The sequence below is a fragment of the Tamandua tetradactyla genome, chromosome 10, assembly GCF_023851605.1.
Source record: "Tamandua tetradactyla isolate mTamTet1 chromosome 10, mTamTet1.pri, whole genome shotgun sequence".
Classification (NCBI taxonomy): domain Eukaryota; kingdom Metazoa; phylum Chordata; class Mammalia; order Pilosa; family Myrmecophagidae; genus Tamandua; species Tamandua tetradactyla.
Window position 1 is genome coordinate 31,218,825 of NC_135336.1, and position 19,436 is coordinate 31,238,260.

General features: G+C 36.1%; 1 protein-coding gene across 17 annotated transcripts in view; it reads right to left on the reverse strand.

The window, feature by feature from the left end:
* LOC143648382 (uncharacterized) overlaps positions 1–19,436 on the reverse strand; it is a 239,889-nt gene that overhangs the window by 150,623 nt on the left and 69,830 nt on the right. The window contains exon 3 of one of the 17 annotated variants that reach the window (XR_013158520.1): positions 11,786–11,855. The exons of the other annotated variants lie outside the window; for them this stretch is intronic. The gene's annotated coding sequence lies outside the window, so the exon portion shown is untranslated. The remainder of the gene's footprint in view (positions 1–11,785; positions 11,856–19,436) is intronic. 17 annotated transcript variants of the gene reach the window in all.

Below are 19,436 nucleotides of genomic sequence, written 5' to 3' on the forward strand. Positions count from 1 at the left end.
GACTATTCTGCTTTCCTTTTCATACAGCATCTTACACAGTTCATAGTATTGAGTAAGTACTCTGTGTGCCAAACTAAAGCCTTGGATTTTCCGGAGTCCTTAACAGATCCATACATAAACTTTTATTACTACTACTGTTCAACATTTTCTCCCAGCAAACAAAACTGTTTAACAGGTTCAATTCTGAGACAGAGCAGCATTCACAATTTTCTTCATTGTCTCATTCTTTCTTAGGCCTTCAGGAATGTGTTACAACCCATGTGGACTCTGTATCTCTGTGTTGTCAATAGCTCAAGAAAGAGATGAAAGAATTAGCAAGAACCAGCAGAAGCAGGAGCTAAGGGGATAAATTTGGCAGTAGGGCTGGTTGCCAAAGAGGAGTGCAAATTTAAACCCAATCCAAGCTTATGTTGATATTCAGGGGATTCCACATAAGACAGGGCACTACAAGAAAAGTCTCTGGAATAGTAGCTGTACTCATTGTTGGGCAAATATTTTGGTTGCAGTTAACTTAGTACAGTTTGAAAGAGGGCCCGAGAATAAGGTCTAGTCCTAAGGGGAAGCAAATTAAGAGGAAAAAAAGAGAAGGATCAGAGCACAAGGTAAATGGCGTGGAGGTTAAAGCCAAGGTTGCAAACCCAGCAGGAAACTGGATTGCACACTGGAAAGGAAATGGGAACCATGGCACGTGGACTAGTTACATATGTTGAACATTACTGGACAGATTGCCCCTTACTGAAAAAGCAGGTGGCAAAAAGCTTTGCCCAGGGACACAAAACCTTGGGCTCGAGGGAACAGTTTAATTCTAGACCCTACCCACATAAATCTGGGCAATTAAAATCCTGACAAGTTTGGATTCCATTTGTTCAAAACGTTGCAGAATTGAACCTTTGGGGAAAAATTCGGTGCTTGCATCTGAAAGTGACTAGGAAGGCAATTAAGTAATATGTGTTCCTGGGCAAATGAGGGACAAAGAATGAGGAGACCCCTGTATGACTTTAGAACAGCAGTAGTCATAGAGACTTCTCCGCAGAAATTGGAATGCCTTCTTTCCATGAAGGAGGTGTGTTGAGTGATTAAAAAGAACAAAAATAAAATAAAACCTCTGTTCGTTGCTCACATATATTTTTTTGTATGCTGTATTGTGGGGTCACATTCCATTCTTTTTCCATGTGACTATTTCATTATTGCAGCACAAAATTTGTTGAAACTTTTTTGGGGGGCAGGGGAAAGTGCACAGGCCAGGAATCAAACCCGGGTCTCTGCATAGAAGGCAATCACATATTTTTTAAGTGTAAGATTTCTCAGGCATAACTCCCTTTTATAAAAGCTTTATGACTATTTTGTGCATGTCTTTCTCCTGAAAATAGGCTTTAGAATGAATATCAGTCAGTTCAAATGGCTAATTGACCTATTGCAAGGCATCTATTTCCTTATCAAATTGACACAAACTATTTATAGTAACTATAGTAACAGTAACATAATCTGCTGGCTCCTTGCATCAGCATCACTCTCCTATTCCCAGCCAAGGTCATGTGAAGTCCACCTATGTGTGCTATTCCTCCAGTTGGGAATGATTGAGAAGTTCAAGTTACAGGCAGCCTACTTTACTGATAGTCCTGCTCTAACTTAATGGGGAAGGTTCTTGAACTCCAGAATTGGGGGTTAGTTCATAGACATGATAAGTGGTATTAGCAGTTAGTAGTGTAAATAGATAGTCTTGTCTTATTCCTGTGCACAAACCTCCACCTCCTAGCAAAGTTCTAGTGACTGAGTTCTGCCTTGTTTACTATGCCTAACTGATTACATATTCCATACATCATTTATTCAAGACCTATTCATTGACATCTACTCTGTGTCAGGCATTAGTATGGGTACTAAGAATGCAACAGTAATTCAAACAGACAAAATCCTTGCTCCTAAGACTTAAATTCTTGTTGAAGAGATATCAGGGAGACTAGAATGACTGCACCAGGGTTTTTGAAGAGGAGAGTGGAATATGAAGTGAAAGAGGTTTGGTTAATTATCAGATCACATTAGGCTTTGTGGACCAGAATACGGAGGTTTTTTTGGCTTTTATTCTTAGTGGGATGGAAGTTATTGATTGGTTTTGAGCATAAAAATTAAATGATTTAGTTTACATCTCAAAATAATCATTTTGGTGACTATAAGGAAAAGCAAGAATGGAAGTAGAACAATTAGGAAGCTATTATACTTGTCAAATATAGAGATGCAGGGGATTGGACTAGGATGAGGCAGTTGAGATGGTGAATGGGAATTACTGGCTAGCTTTTTAAGATAGAACTGGTGTAACTAGCTATTGATTGACTGTCAGAAGGAAAAAAGATAAATCAGAGATGATTGCTAAGTTTTAACTGAGCAGCTACATGAAAAAAGGTGTCATTTGCTGCAAAAAGGTCAGATTTGGGACGTTCAATTTTGGATATGTTAAGTAAGCTATGCCTATTAGAAATTATTTTTGATTCTTTCTCTGTCACACTTCTATAGCAAGTTTCCTGGGAATTCACACCATCTATCTATTATTATAAAATAATACAAAAGAAAAAAAACCTATAAATATTAATGCCTTTGTATGAGGAAAAGGCACCAATTTTTATTTGATGAAAGTAAACATTGACAGATCATGAGAATTTTAGCTCAGAACTGTCGTTCAGGAAGCTAACAGGTCTTGAAATGAAATGCAACTTTCTTGAACCCCTAAATAAACTTGTCTAAGTAATTCTCCTAGAACTGTATCTATTAGATATGACAAGGAAAGTCTGTTAAATTTCTAAAGTAGAATAGCTATTGTATCTTACTAACATTTTTTGAAATACAAATCATATACCTTTTATATTTGAATCACCTAGAAAGCTTATTAAAAATACAGATTCTATGTTCCACTCCACACTTACCATTCAGAATCTTTGTGGGTAGACTCCAGGAATCTGCATTTAGAAGTAGCTCCTTAGGTAAATCTTATGCATACTAAAGTTTGAGAATCACTGTATTGAACAGTAAATACCCAAGTTTTGGTTTGTATTGAACAGTAAATACCCAAGTTTTGGTTTGTATTGAACAGTAAATACCCAAGTTTTGGTTTTCCATTGACTTTAGTGTCAATTACCAATTACTGAGCAAAGCATTTGCCTTTACTTTTTCACATTACATTTGCTTAGACTCTCTGTCTGGAACAACATTTTGACAAGTGCATTGCTTAATTTTTTTTCTATTTTTCCAAAGGCTTTCAACAAATATTTCTTCTTGACAACTCATTAAGACAATATGTACCAAGACACAGAATTTCCAGAATACCTAAGAAAATGCCTCGGCCAGAATGGGGAATGAACTTTTTATAGAGGATGACTGATTCACAGGGGATGAGAGAGAGAAAAAGGAAAAGAAAAACTATAAAAAAGAGAAATAAATTTAATTTGTTATTTCAAAATAGAAAAAATAAATATATCAGCTTTAAGATTTCAGAGCAGGAAACTCTTTCAAAATTGAAATGACTTTATTATTTTTCATAATACATGCTTATTAACTCCAGCTAATACAAAGAAGGTAGATGCTTTCTTACTATCTTATATCACACATACAACAATATGGATATTTCTACAGTGCTTATGAATATTTCTAGTACATCATAGATCCACTATATTTATGAATAAATGACATATATATGTATTTTTTACATACACCCTTTTGTGTTATACTTTTCCTCCCAGTTATGAATATACCATATAACTTTCCTGTCATGAAAGATGTAGGTCTATCACCTACATTTTCATGTATAGCTAATATTCTACTATATTGGATGCCTAATGAAGGATATTCACTTTCCATTTTATATTATTAAAGGCAAGAAATAAATAATTGTAATTGTCTGGTTATTTGGGGGGACAATTATTAAAAAAAGGAATTGCTGAGTCAAAGGCTATACATATATATTAATACATTTAAAATTTTGATGCATGTTGCCCTTCTAAATGTCAATTCACAACCATTATAATATGCAACTGATTTCCCACACCAGACATATTTGACAAAATAATAGCCAATAAATGGAATCTAATTATTTTAATATACCTGGTGCTTAATTACTTACAAGGACATGTCTACTTTTACATATCTATTAGCTCACTTGTATTTCTTCTATGGCTTGCCTGTTCCTGGATCTTTACTCATTCTTCTAGTGGACTGAAAAAGTTTAAATTCAAATTACCAAATATATCACTACAGCCAACCTCCAATGTTTAATAACCATAAAAGAAGGAACACATACATAGAGAAATGAAACAAAAGAAATTGAGAAAGACATTCATAAAATGAAATGCAGAAATAGAAAAAGACAAGGAGAAAGAGAAGAACAAAGTCAGATAAGCAGAGTGATACATGGAAATGGGCATAGGAATAGAGAACTTAAAATCCATACACATCCACACAGAAGAGAGAGAGACAGACCCAAAGACACAGAGAGATATGCATTGACAAAAGCATAGACCGGAACCAAAGTAAATAGAGACGTGAAGAAAAAAATATACTGGGACACAGGTGAAAAGCCATTCACGTCAGCAAACGTAACAACACATAGGTCTAAACACACAGTGGTTACAAAGAGAGTCACATAAAAAGATTTAACATATATATGAAGAAAAATATCTACACACAAAAATATAAAAGGAAGAAATGAAAGAAAAAATGTGCAGAGAGATAAGCTTGAAAACAGGAATAGGCAAACTCAGAAGGAGTCTTTCATAAAGGAAAATCTTCATGATGTGGTCTTTTAAGGTATACTTACTAAAGCCAAAGTTAAGGTAATATTTCCTCCTCTTTCCTCTTAAACCAGATAAAATAAATCAAGGACCATATATATATAGTCACAGACTTAAATTTCCCTTTTTTTATACACAAACTCTTATTTTAGCGATTCCCATAAAAGTATAAATAATGTATTCATCTTCTTCCTTCACTTAGACATAGTCATGGAATGTGAAACATATTTTTTTTAATGGTGTAAGATCTACAAAAAGAACTACACATACACTAAAGCAACTTCTATTACTAAATTCTAACGCCAAAATTATACTAATCAATCCACCAGTGGCTGAATTACTGTTCAGAAAGGAAGGACGGAGCTAAAATAGAAACTGAGAATCAAGCATCTGATGAGATTATTGTAAGGTTAATCCAATTTGTTTATTCAGTTCAATTTTCTAAGAAAGAAGAAAGTTCAAAAACCTCTGGTTGTTATAACTGCCTTCCTATTGAGTTAATCAACTCAACTGTGTGGAAATTCTATCAAATGCTCATCAATCAACAACTATGAATGACCAAAAACAAACTAGCAAAAAGACTTAACCAGAAAACCATCAATTCAGCCTTGCTATACAGACACCGCCAAAGTATTGCTGGGATGCATAAATATTTTGAAATATGTTTAAATAATATGTTCTGACTGCCAATGAAATTTTTCCAAGCAAATGTTATTGAAAATGTTTGGGCTATCCACAAATGTTTTTACAAGCATTCCTACTAGGCAACTACTGAAGCCTCAGAAAAATCCTGGCCAACAGAACTCATAAGAAAGAAGGACAAAATAGAAGGTGACCTAAGGAAATGTAGACAGGAATATTTGAGCTGTTAGGATGGTTCAAAACTAATGCGTGTTTCATGAAGTCTTTTGAAACAAATAGTTCTGGCTACGAACAAACATTTGGACGGTGAGGACACACCCAAAAAGAATGTTTGTTTGCTGATACTAACATTTATTTGGCACATATTTGCCAGAGCAGAAGTGGGCAAAAATAAGATAAATGCAAACATCTCACAGAAGGCAAAATTACAGTAAATTTATAAGTGTAAAAATGATGAGAACATTTGTTTACTGAACATAAAGCAAGAATAGATATTTGTGACTTATTTAAAGTAGTAACAATTTTACCAGCATAAGATCAGAAGCACAAAAATATTCCTAAATAATTAAATATGTTAAACATCACTGCAGCTTTTACATTTGTGCAATGCTACACAGTTCTTTTGAATAAACTCACACAACATTTCTCTGAGATAAACTTGATGACAAGTACTATTATCCCCATTTTACTGATGAAATATATTAGCTAGATAAATCTGTTCTTAGTTCTTTATATCACACTTGCCCCTTAGAATTATAAAACACACTTAAAATCACCATATCCTTTTGTTCTTTCAGAAAAGAGATTTATGAAACATACGATTGTACAATATTAAGAAAATAACTTGTATGATAAAAGGAGAAAACGAAAATTGTAGGTAAATAAAACTTTATGTAATCATGCATTTCTTTAATGAAAATTTTTAGAACATCTGCTGCCCATTCTTTATTTTCATCCTATATTATAATGATGATTAAGTCTTAAAACGTTTAAAATCTTGCTTATTTTTCTATTTTTTCTTAACTCCTTTGTCTAAAGCAAGCCCAAATTATAAATATAGTATGTCAAGTTGTTGCTGAAAAACAATTTTCTTCTTACATGACTTGCCTGCATTTCCTGAGCTACTTCTTTCCTCTCTGCTTTTCTTCCTCCCTATCCTTTAAATACAGTTTATAGGTTTATAGGTTGCAGCATCAGTTTGTTCTTCCATGCTCTTTTGCTAATTTCAACCACTTAAAGACTTTCAACTGATTACATTAAGTGGTTAGAGGGGGAAATATCTTTGTTTCTGGTTGCACTAGATTTCTAGCTCCAGCCCCACATTTCCAACTGCATGATAGAGATTTCCAATTGGCAGTACCTAATAGTACATCAAACTAAAAATGTCTAAAAGAGTATTCATTGGCTTCCCCCCATCTAGCATAATTTCCTCATTTCAATGAATGACATATCATCATTCTAATCAATTTTTAAAATTCCCTGTCAAGAAAAAATAGAAAATCTCAGCAGACTAATAAGTAAAGAGATTGAATCAGTAATTAAAAATCTCTCAACAAAGAAAAGTCCAGGACCAAATGGATTCACTGGTGAATTTTACCAAATGTTCAAAGATGATTAACACCAATTATTGAAATCTACCAAAAAAAAAAAAAAATGAAGCAGAAGTAACACTTCTTAACTCATTCTATGAAGCCAGCATTACCCTCATACCAAAGCCAGAAAAAGACATCACTAGAAAAGAAAATCACAGACCAATATCTCCTACAAATAAGGATAAAAACATCCTCAACAAAATACGAGTAAACCAAACCAACAGCACTTTAGAAGGATCATACACCGTGATCAAGTGGGATGTATCCCAGGAATGGAATTAAGGAACTCAAAATCCAATATACCATATGAGTAGAACAAAGAGAAAAAACAAAACAAAACATATGGTTATCTCAATTAATAAGTAAAAAAGCATTTGACAAAATATAGCACCTTTTCTTTATGAAACTCTCAGAAAACTAGGACTAGAAGGGAACTTCCTTGACATGATAAAGAACATATATGAAAAACCCACAACCAAAGACTGAAAACTTTCTTCCTAAAGTCAGGAATGAGAGTAAGATCCTGCTTTCACAACTGCTATTCCACATTGTACTGGAAGTTCTAGCCAGAGTAGTTAGGCAGCAGAAAGAAATAAAATACATTTAAATTGGAAAAGGAAGAAGCAAAACTGTCTCTTTTTGCAGAGGACATGATACAATATGTGGAAAATCCCAAAATATCCATTAAAAAACTGCTAGAGCCAATAAGCAAATTCATCAAAGTTGTGGAATATAAGATCAATGCACAAAAAATCAACTGCATTTCTTTATATCAACAGATAGTAAAATAGCTATGAATGATTTTACTCGAGAATATGAAAGACTTACACTCTGAAACTACAAAACATTGCTAAAAGAAATTAAAGAAGACCTATTTTTTCATGGATTGAAAGACCTAATAAATATTAAGGTGTTAATACTACCCAAGGTGATCTACAGATGCAACATAATCCCAATCCAAAGTCCATCAGCATTTTTTCAGAAATGGGAAAGCCAATCCTGAAATTCACCTGGAAATGCAAGGAGGCCAAAATAGCCTAATCCTTCTTGAAAAACAAGAACAAAGTTAGAGGAATCACTCTTTATAATTTCAAAACTTACTTCAATAATCAAAACAGCATGGTACTGGCATTAGGATACACATATAGACCAATGGAATAGAATTGAGAGTCTAAAAATAAATCTACACATCTATAGTCAGTTGATTTTTGCAATGGTACCCAGTGCACTTAATGGGGAAAAGATTGTCTCTTCAACAAACAGTGCTTGGAAAACTAGATATCCATAAACAAAAGTAGGAAACTGGAGCCCTATGTCATACTTCACACGATATGCAACAATTAACTGAAAATGGTTAAACAGCCTAAATATAAGAGGTAAAATCATAAAACTCTTAGAAGAAAACACGAGGGAAATTTTTCTATGACTTTGGCATTGGAAACTTTGATATGACACCAAAAGCATCAGCAACAAAATAAAAAAAAAATAAACAGAACTTCATCAAAATTAAAAACTTTAGCACAATAACAAGAAAGTGGAAAAAAAACAACACTCCCTTGTCTCTAAATCCAATTGCTAAATCCTTTAAATGTTACCTCCTTAATACCTTTACTACTCAATACCTCCTCTTTATTTCTGCCAACACTAACCTAGTTCAGCCGTCAATCAACCATCCACTTGATATTAGCTTCATTACCAACCCTTCGATTTTCCAGCTCTCACTCTGCTTGTTCTTGTCAGATTAGTCGTCCTAAAGAAAAACTTTAAAACTGCCACACATTCATGAAGTAAACTGAATCTCCTTGGATTGACATTCTTTTAAGTTTATGGCAGCCAGGAGAAGGCATTAGAACACTACAGCCTTTTACTTCTCCTGAGGATTGGGCAATCCAGCCAGAGGCGTTCTCTTATGGAGTTTCTTCACTACCAGAAAGACTAACCTATCATTTTATATTCTTTCCCCACTATTCCTTGTCATACATTTACACATTCCTGTCAAGTTGAACTGTTTTCTACACTGAAGTGTACTTTACACTTTCTGGCTTCTGACTTTGCTCAAGATATTCCCGTAAACACCTGGAGTGTTTAAATTATCATTTCCATTTACCCAATTTCTTGCATTCTTTTGATACAGATTAGTCCATGAAACTTTTCTTAATTTTTCCCCAAACAGGAAACAATCTCTGAATCTCATAGCATAGTCTTTGAACCTCTTTTGTAATTGTTAGTGCTTTCTAACTCATAATATGTGCATATATCACTCCAAACCATAAGTTCTAAAAAACAACTTTCAATTTTACAATCTTATAACAAATTATGACATGTAGATACTTAATAATTATCAGATGAATGCATAAAAGAATGAAAGAGGATTGTAATAAACTACAGAATAAACAAGAAAGCACAAGAATGATTTCTCAAAGCCTGTTTCAAAAGCCAGCAGTTTAATAACTTTTACAGAGAATAATCACAGAAGTTGTTGAATCAAAAAACTACTACAAATAATTTTAAGTGTCACCCTGGGGAACCATGTATGTTGGGCAAGGAATTAGGCACACTATATGTTGCAGATTCCTATTGCTTTTTTTATTTGTTTTTTGCTGTTTTTTTTTTTTTTTTTGCAAGCCACCATCCATTGCCTTTTATTCTGGTTATAGCCTCTAATTTTGATTTGGTGTGCCTTCCTTTTCTGCCATCTCAGTTGATGTGATTTAGTTGGGGCTGACCTACCCTGTTTCAGGACTTGAGTACGTGACCTAAGTCTAACTAGTGAAGTACATCATCCCTTGAACTACAAAATTATTGAAGGATAGAATACAGGGCCACGCCATGTCAATCTCTAGATTTTTGCTGTAACTATCACTAAGTTTACAGAATGTAATCCTGGAGCTACCTAGGTCAGAGTTGGAGGCAGCTGTATGACATGAATTCAAGACTGAGGAAAACAAAGATATGGAGAGAAGTTTCCTGATGGCCTGATCCATCTTGGATCCAACTGTGTCTAAAGTTAAACTCTACTATTGCCTGTTTGTTTTTTTGTTCTGTTTTTTGTTTTACTTTTTCCAGTTATATGAGTCAATAAATTCTTTCTTGTTTAAACTAGTTTGTACTACTTTTCTGCCATTGTAATCAAAAGAGTTCTGAAGAATGCAATCATTAATTCTCACAATGGTTCTGTAAAGTAGGAGTAATTATCACCCATTTTACAGATGGAAAGAACTGGATCTCGGAACTTTCTATGCCCAGAAAAACTAAGAAGAAAATTCAAATTTATCCCACAGAACATTAATAGTACTTATCTATGAGTGCTGAGAATATAAGTAATTTTAACAGTCCTCTTTTTATGATTTCCTACACTTTTTAGAATTTTCATCATGAGTATATAGTATTTTCATTTGAAATAATTATTTTAAATACATCATCATTTAAGATATTATTACATGATATTTTTATATGAACTCATAATTACTTTCCCATGTCATTAATTTTTTATTAAGTCATAATTATTTTTCCATGCCATTTTTTTCAGACTTTTAATTCCCATTGAAAATAAGCGATTTCTCACTTGCTATCAAATATTTTCCAATTGTTGCACATGTACATTGTTAAAAAGCTTTTTTTCCCATTATATGTATGTTGCAATGGAAATACTGTAACTATCACATAAATACTACTCCACATCACAGATTAATTCCTTAAGTTAAATTCCCAGAAGAATTTTGAATGTAAAGGTATGGACATTTTTAAAGACAATATGCATATATATGGCCAAAATACCTTCTATGGTTCTAATTTATACTTTCATCTGTATAAACAAAAGTATAAACAGATGTGAGATAATTATTTTTCTCCACATTCTCACCAACTCTGGGTATTATAAGTTTTTAAACTGCCTATTCCAGAAATTAAAATTAGTACTACATTATTTATACTTCTTCATTTCTTTGATTATTGCTTATATAGTTTCATTGCTGAGTTTTAATATTTTTATATAGTCATTGTTAACTTTTATTCTCCTCATAAATTGACAATTAATGTTCTTTGGCTATTTTTCACTGGGGTATTCATTTTTCTCTTATTTTGTCAATACAAACATTGACTCCTTTCTCTTGAGTGTTTTATCATATGATTGGTATTTCTATGTATAAAACTAAAAACAAAATTAATGTAGTCAAATCAATTTTGTTTTATTTTTTTTAATTGTTGCTATGTTTAGAAAGTCTCTCTCCTGATAAAAATCAATTTTCTCCTAAATACTTCTCTTATCTGTTCATTTCTCTTTATCCCCACTACCACAATTACAACTCAAACCTCCGTCATCATGCTATTCCTTTCTTTATATTCAAATTTCCATAATCTCATCTATTGCAATAGCTTCCCATCTCCCAGCATACCTTCTGGCTCCCTTATAATTCATTCCTTTTATATATGCTAATTTGATTGTGTCTCTACCCAGCTTAAAAATTACCAATGACTTCCCATTGTCTCCTAGGGTAAATGCTAAAACCTATAACAGGCGTTGATGTTATATGGCACTTGCCTAACACTCTTAATTCCTTCTCACCAGTCTTTCTTTTGGTTTCTAGATTCCAGTCATGTTGGACATTTTCCCACAAATGGACTTCACAAAGGTTGTTTACTTTGCCCATTGGATTCTTTTAACTCTTTCCCTTCTATACCTAACACCCTTTAAGTCTTAAATGCAATTTCCTCCAATAAGTCTTCCCCTGATTCACTCAGTATGTTTGTACTGTTATTGCAGTGAACAATTTCTACCTTTTCCAAAGGACTAATCTCCATGAGGTCAGAAACAATGTCTGATTCTTCAACACTGTATTTCCTGTGCCTAGAAAAGTGATAAATAGTATTTATTGAAAAAAAAGTATATTGCTTTACCAGCGTTACACTGTTTTAACAAGTATAGCTTTGTAAGATATCTTAATAATTTGATAGACAAGTTACCAATTTTATTTTCAAAATATAATTTGAATATCACTGCCCATTTGTTCTATCAGGTAAAATATATCTGTTAAAGTTTTGTCCAGTTCAATGAGAAATATTACTGATAAATCTGGAATGATTTTGAAGCTATAAATAAATATGGGAAGAAAAGACTTTATAATATTTGGCCCTCTGATCCAGGGACATGTCATGTTCCTCTCTTTTTCAAGTCTTTTTTTGATCCCTTTGTCTATTTAGAAAAGTTGTTTTCTTCACATAGATTCTGTGTGTTTTTGTTAATTTATAGGAATTTAATAATTTGTTGCTTTACAAATGAGATGTTCTCCCCTTTTACCTTTTAATAACAAAAAACTTAGATCTGTTTTAGATTTACAGGATTATGGTAAAGATAATACAGAAAACAACTGTAAACCCCACACCAAATTTCTCCTATCATTAACATCTTACATTAGTATGGTAGATTTTTCACTATTAGTGAAAATACTAATAAATTGTTATTAACTAAAGTCAATACTTTATTCAGATTTCCTTAGTTTTCCTAAGATCCCATCCAGAATACCACTAACATTCAGTCATTATGTCTGCTTAGGTTCCTCCTAGTTGTGACGATTTCTCAGACTTTCCTTGTTTTCGATGACCTTAACAGTCTTGAGGATTACTGGTCAGTTATTTTATACAATGTTCCTCATTGGGATTTGCCTGATGTTTTTCTCATGATTAGACTTGGGTAAAGTATTTGAAATTCCACAGAGGTAAAATGATATTGACCTTAGTTACCTGACTTTAGACAGTGTTTGTCAGTTTTCTCCACTGTAAAGCTACTTTTTTATTCTTCTTTTCCATACTGTCCTCATCGGAAGAGTCTCCTTTTATATTTTTAACTGAATACAGTGTTTTAGCTGTCACGTCTCTTTTTCTTTCTCTCTCTTTCTTTTTTTTCCCTTTTTAATTTTTACTGTGGTAACATAGCTCAACAAAAAATTTCCCATTTTAACCACTTTCATGTGTACATTTCAGTGATATTAATTACATTCACAGTATAGTGCTACCATCATCAACATCTAGCATCAATTTTTTTCAATAACCCCAAAAAGCAGCTCTGTACCTATTGAGCAAAAACTCTCCATATCCCCTCCCACCTGCCCTAGCTACTGGTAACCTGTAATCTAATTCCCTTGTCTATTAATTTCCTTATTCCAGGTATTTCATATAAGTGGAATCATACAATAATTGATCATTTGTATCTTATTTTATTTAACACAATGTCTTCAAAGTCCACCCACATAGTATTGTAGTGGGAAACCAGGATTGAGGCTGCAAGCCTCCAGGAACATTATGTGAAACTCTGGAAGAACCAGGATCGAGGCTCTGAAGTTTCAGGAAGCACGCTTTACTAGTCTGTGCGCACAAGGCTCAGCTGAGTCATCTCTGAAAGTCTAAGCCCCAAACAGGGCTGGTACAAGATTTTTATAGACAAGGTAGCTCGTTAGAGGTAGGGTGTTCTTAATATGGCAACTGGCGATGCTCGAGGGAAGCGATTGGCTGCATGTGTGCTGCTGAGGAAGGGTTGCAAAGCTGAGTTTAGCAAAGCGGATGAGTAGTCTCAGAGGAGGTTTTTTACAGGGACTTCTCTCATCCTGCCTATGTGCAGTTTTGACCATTCTTGGGGCCTGGGAAACTTTTCAAGGAGGAAATGGCTTAAGTAAACAGAGGCCTGTCTGCTGCATCAGGAAGTAGCTTGGACAAACGGGCTGCCTGCTACAGTATCATATATCAAATTTTTTTTTTCTGGCTGAATAATATTCCATTGCATGTACCATATAATACTGTATCTTGTTCATAGGTTGATGGACACTTGGATTGGGTTTCCACATTTTTGGTAGGCAGCAATGGGGTCTGGTCCCTGATGTAGCTTGCTGGTGCCAGAAAGAGACAGAAAAATCCACTTACCCAAGATGGAGGGTGGAGGTGGGGTGGATGATTGCTGACCATGGATTTAATTAACTATTTTGGATTGCTTGGGGCCCAGCCCTGAGGTTGGCTATTTTTCCAACCTACCCCAGACAAAGGCAGTGAAGGAGGAGATTTAAAGTCTGTAGGTTTCCTCAGAGATGTGGAGCACAGTTGAAGGTGTCCATTTGATAGGCATTGGCTGAGTCAAGAGAACACAGCTTTGGAAAACCATGGAAAAAGCTACTGGTGCCCTATATGGCCCTTCCCTCATCCCCTCTCCAGGGAAGTTTAGAGACAGCTGGTACTACCTCTGTGGGTTTCTGGCTTTGTTTCAGCTGGGAAAGACTGACTTGAGACACTCTTCTCCTGCATGACCCACTCCCAGAATTTGTCCTCCAGACAAAGGCAGCTTGAGTTAAGAAAGCAGTGTAGGAAATAATTGAGGCAGACAGCCTAGGGCAAAAGATTATCTGATTTAAATCCTGCAGTGGAACATCCAGGGGAAGGACAGAGTCTGTCTCCTGGAAAATAGAAGGGGTATTCAAACTCCTGTAAGCAGGGAAACTCCTAAGGTCACTAGCAAGCAAAAAGCCACAACAAGACATAGGCCCAGAAAAGACAGTAAGGACCCTTCATTTTGCATTCATCTTGGACAGGCATTCCTTAAAGGAGGACTGACACTCAAGAAAATCTCTATCATATCACCAGCTGGTTACAAACTCAAGAAACAGACATCTGTGGGGGAAAAAAATCCCACAATGAGCTCTTTAAAATAATAAAACATAATATGTATAAAAAAGTTTACAAGACAAATGAAAAAAAAACAGGAAATAATGGCCCATCCAAAGGAAGAGGATAAAAATCCAGAAATTATCAGTGAAGAACACCAGACTGTGGGCATACCAGATAATGACTTCAAAAAAAATGATATTCAATACGATCAAGAATATGAAGGAAAATACAGAAGCAAACTAAAGGAGATCAGGAAAACAATGAATGAATAATATGCAAACCTCAATAAAGAGAAAGAAATGTTTAAAAGGAATCAAAGAGAACTACTGGAGCTGAGACCACAGTAACTGAAATGAAAAATGCTCAGGAGGTTTTCAGTAGCAGATTGGAACTGGCAGAAAAAAGAATTAGTGAACTCAAAGTTAAGATAATTGAAATGACTCCAGCTGAGGACCAGAAAGAAAAAAAGAATTATAAAAAGTGAAAATAGCCTATAGGACCTCTAAGACATCATCAAGCATACCAACACATGTATTATGGGGGTCCCAGAAAGAGAAGAAAGAGAGAAAGAGGAAGAAGGAATATTCAAAGAAATAATGACAGATCTCGTCTCCCTCACATCTGTCTTTGCAAGAGTGTCTGCATGTCCTTTCACATGTGTTCTCAATAAATTTTCTATCTCCTACACTTTGGACTGTGTCCTTAAATTCTTTCTCACAGAATGGCCAACAACCTCGAAGCTGAAATCCAGCAACATGTTTTGGCAAGTCAGGCAGGAGAACACTTCTCTCTGACCATCTGGACTAGTGAATACCAGGAGGCTTGGCCACATGCTTTTGCTTTTTTCTTCTTGCTTGGCTCACTGCTATCTTCTTCTATGTCCTCATGCAACTCTGTGTCTCTAGGAATCTAAGGGCTCTAATCCGGTTCCCCCAGGACATAAATTCAGTTCACTCTGAGCCTCTGGTTCCCTCTTCAGAGGTGGCAGAGGTCCCATCTCCACACTGTGTAGATCCAAATAGGTTCAGGGTGGCAGGTGATACCACCCTTTGGGACTTGACTGGGGGCTTCTCCCCATGTCATGCTGAATTCCAATAGGAGCTTAATTGAATCTCTCTCTCTCTGAGACTTCCCCATACTCTCTCTTTTCCTCCCCTCTGAGGACCCAGATACTTCTGCTGAATCTGTTCTTTTCACCTCTTCCACAGAGGTCCTCTCCTCTGCCTCCATAAGAGTCTCCCTCTTTCTCCTCTGTCTGGCTTTCAATGCCTTCTAAGACATTCCATCTGCTGTAACACAGAATTCTGGGTTAAGCATTCCTATAGCAAACTAGATGTTGTCTTTAACATTTTAAGGAGTCATCTCTAGTTTAGGCTACAGTATGCTCATAACCTAGAGACCTCTAATTGCCTGAAAAGCATACTATGCCATGTTCTTAAAAGGAGCCCGATTTCCTTGCCACATGTTCTTTCCCTCTAGCTTGATCATGACAACACCCATGGCTGGCACCCAGAAGATCTCCTCCTTAGAGTTTCTTTCTTTGTGGTAGATCCTTTCTATTCTCTTAGGTAGTATCCTAGGCAGTAATTTAAGAACACAATTACCCAGGAAAAGAAGTAGGTCAACTCAACAGGTTCAAGGTGGTGCCAGGTCATCTGTCTCCTGAGTCTTTGAGGACCCTGGGGACACCTGGGGATAGGAAACCTAATCTCAAGAGCCCAAGGGATCAGCACTTGGAATGGCAGGCCAGCAACCCAGGACAATGAGCATCAGTATGGAAGTCTGCCTTTTAGTCTCTCTTCCTTAAAATGGGTAGTGCTTCCAGTATTCTGGTCAACTACAAATTTGGGATGATTTTCCCACCACAGAGATAAAAAGGAAAAAGTTTATTTTCTATTGCAATACTGCCTGGCCACAATATCACCTGAAGACATCCAACATTGGCCCATGAATAGGATAGCCAACTATAATGCTATCTTACAATTAAATCTGTTTTGTGAGAGGGAGGAAAAGTGGCAAGAAATTCCTTACAAACAGTTTTTATAACCTTATATCAAAACAAACCCATGAAGAGCTCTTGCAAATTTTGCTATGTCCAAAACAGCTGCCAGGAACTTCTTCTTCATGATTCTTCTTTGTGAAGGAAGCAGATGTTTTTAAATAATCCATTTTTAAATACCCCCCACCTGTAGAATCATCATTTAGTCTCTATTAAAATCCATTGCATTCAAATATAAAGCTTCTCTTCTAAATTATGCTCTCTTTTTAGCCTTCAGGAAACAGGAAACTTAGAGGACAAAAGTATTCCTGGGAGCACTTTCTTAGACTTCCCTCAGGAACAGCGGACGCCCCCACCTCAGAAGTGGAAGTCTAAACATCTCCCAGAGAGGAACATCCTGGGAACACCTGGGGACTTCACTCCTTGTGTTTCCAAGTGATTGGGCTGGCAGAGAGAAGAACACGCAGCTCTGGCATGCACTGGGACATCACATGGTCACACTCACACTGGTGCTAGGGAGTCTCCTCTTTTATGCCTTTTCCAGAGAAATGGGAAATGCCAACAATCAATATAAGTTAAAAGATGGGGACACATAGCCCTCCAATGGGACTCTCAATTATAATACCATCTTCCAGTTTGTAAAAGACAGGGAAAGTAACCAGAAATTCCTTTCGCTCGGATATCTATAGCTCTATCAAAATAAGGACCTAAGAGAGACTTTTTGCTTGTGTTATGCTCATGTCTCAATTTCCATTAGAGGAAAAAAATTTTAATAATCTGATTTTTAAACTTTTTTTATAAAAAGCCTAAAAAATGTACCACTAAGCTGGTTGTTTTAGTTTGTTAATGCTGCCAAAAATGCAATATCCCAGAAATGGGTTAGCTTTTATAAAGAGAATTTATTAAATTACAAGTTAACAGTTCTAAAGACCATAAAAACACCCAAAATTAGGCAATCAGGGAAAGTTACCTTGACACAAGAAAGGCCAATGGTTTGGAACACTTCTTTCAGCTTCCAGCCAAGAAGGCACATGGCTGGCATCTGCAGGTCCTTTGGAAGAGAGCTTCCCCGGGGGCATTTTCTTTCTGCATCTCCAAATGTCTCTTTCTGTGTTGGCTCTGAAGCTTTTTCCAAAGTGGTTCCCCCCTAAACGACCCCACCCATCTTGAATGGGTAGAGATACATCTCCTTGGAAACCACCTAATCAATAGGTCCCACCCATAATTGGGTGGCTCACATCTCCATGGAAGCAACTTAATAAAAAAAGATCACACTCAGCAGTATTAAATTAGGATTAAAGAACATGGCTTTTCTGGGTACACAAGAGTTTCAAAACAGTAGACTGGTTAATTATAATAAACTAAGGGAAATCACTCAGGAGAAAAAGGAAAACCTGGCTTTGTTTCAGAGGAGGCTAGTAGTAGGCTTAAAAAGTTACTAATGTAAGTCCAGATTTCCAGGAAGGTCAAATTTTGCTGAGCACTCATTTCATCAGCCAGTCTGCCCTGACATTCAGAGAAAGCTGCAAAAGCTCTCCATGGGCGCGCAAACTCCCACTAATGACTTATTAAAAACTGCCATTTCTATCTTTAACAATCAAAACAAGGCTAGGGAGGAGGAAAAGGCAAAGAGAGTCAAGCAAAAGACCAGAGAACAGGCTCAGCTTATTGTAGTCACTGTTAACAGAGTCCTGTCCTCACGAGGTCACCCAAATTGTGGCTCTAAGCCTCAAAGGCCTTGCTTTAACTGTTAGTCAAAGGGCCACTGGCAAAGAGGGTACCAGAAACCTTGAAACAACCCTTAGCCTCGGGACCCAAAGCAGCCTTGCCCCAGGTGTCACCAACATAGACTTCAGGTCCAGGAATTCCACTGTCTCCTAAAGGAGGGGAGAGGCAGGACAACCCCTAAGTCCCCCTTGTGGTAAGTGAAGAAGATAGAGGGTTCCCAGGGCCACATATGGCTCTGCTAACTTCATACCTAATCAACTTAGAAGAGCCCCAGGTGACATTCAACATCATAGGTAAAATTATTAATTACTTGATTAACACTGGAGCCACTCTGTCCTAAACTGCCACTCTGGGCCTACCTCCACTCAGACTTGCCTAGTTGTGGGAGTTACGGTAAAGCCAAAACTAAAATCTTCACTATGCCTCTCCTTTGTAAGCTCAAGGACATTATAGTGTTCCATCAATTTCACATTGTCCCTGAACACCCCACCCCCTTCTATGGAGGGATCTTCTTCACTTCTTGGGGCCACCATAAGACTAGTAAACCCAGCTAGTGTTTACCCCTTATTTGCCCCAAGACTCATTCTAGATCAGAGGCCTCTTGGCATCTCAAAGGAAATCCTTATGCAGATAAACCCATCCTTATGGAATAAAGGCATCTCAGGGCAAGCCCACTAAATAGCCCCTGGTTGTGTTCAAATTTTAAGTCCTAAATCTTAAAATACACATTTCTTTTTATCGCTCTTCACCTTAACTCTCAACACCTATTTACAATTTTTTTTTTTTTTTGGCATGGGCAGGCTCCTGGAATCAAACCTGGGTCTCTGGCATGGCAGGTGAGAATTTTGTCACCTATTTACTTTTGAATGGCAGAAATTTGAGAATAAAATTCCAACCCTGCTCTTTTAAATGGTACTACCACATGATTTTCAAAATAATCCGCATAGCCTAGCATCAGACCTTGCTAAGGTCTCCAACTGCCTCAGAGCACAGTCTTGCAAAGTATTAATTTTGTAAACTAACATATTCCCAATATAAAAATGAATTTTCTTT